Source organism: Octopus bimaculoides, chromosome 30 (assembly GCF_001194135.2).
Source record: "Octopus bimaculoides isolate UCB-OBI-ISO-001 chromosome 30, ASM119413v2, whole genome shotgun sequence".
NCBI classification, from domain to species: domain Eukaryota; kingdom Metazoa; phylum Mollusca; class Cephalopoda; order Octopoda; family Octopodidae; genus Octopus; species Octopus bimaculoides.
Genome location: NC_069010.1, coordinates 3,073,987 through 3,074,594, shown reverse-complemented (window position 1 = coordinate 3,074,594; position 608 = coordinate 3,073,987). Strand labels below are relative to the sequence as shown.

At 44.2% G+C, this 608-nt stretch overlaps 1 protein-coding gene across 1 annotated transcript in view; it reads left to right on the top strand.

Annotated features, from left to right (window-relative positions):
* LOC106874340 (uncharacterized) overlaps positions 1-608 on the top strand; it is a 10,994-nt gene that overhangs the window by 9,428 nt on the left and 958 nt on the right. The gene's annotated exons all lie outside the window — the stretch shown is intronic.

Genomic DNA, 608 nt, shown 5'->3' with positions numbered 1-608 from the left:
TATATATATGTATACCAGGTCTGATAAAAAAAGAAAAAAAAATACCAGCGCTGTTGCTATTGTAACAGCTAACTCACTCAGTGTGAAGCCAGTTGCCACAGATTGACCTTGAACTTTGTTGCGCGTGCCTATTAACTTGTACGCACGCACAACACTGGAAGTGGGAGGTTGTGGCTCAGTAGCGGTAGGAGTAGTGGAAGGGTGAGGCCTTTCTACGTCAGTGTTGATCTGAGAACAAAAAAAATGGAGGGGAAGGGAGTAACTATGTAGATGGTGGTTCGCCAGGAAATGCGGCTGGAGGAGAATTATGGTGTAAGGGAGATAAGTCATACAATAATATTGTATGAGTTATTTCCCTTACACTATAGTTTGCATATGTTATTTCGTTGCGTGTGTGTCTTTCTTGTTGTTGGCACTTCGTTGCTTACGACGTCGAGGGTTCCAGTTGATCCGATCAACGGAACAGCCTGCTCGTGAAATTAATGTGCATGTGGCTGAGCACTCCACAGACATGTGTACCCATAACGTAGTTCTCGGGGATATTCAGCGTGACACAGTGTGACAAAGCTGGCCCTTTGAAATACGGGTACAACAGAAACAGGAAGTAA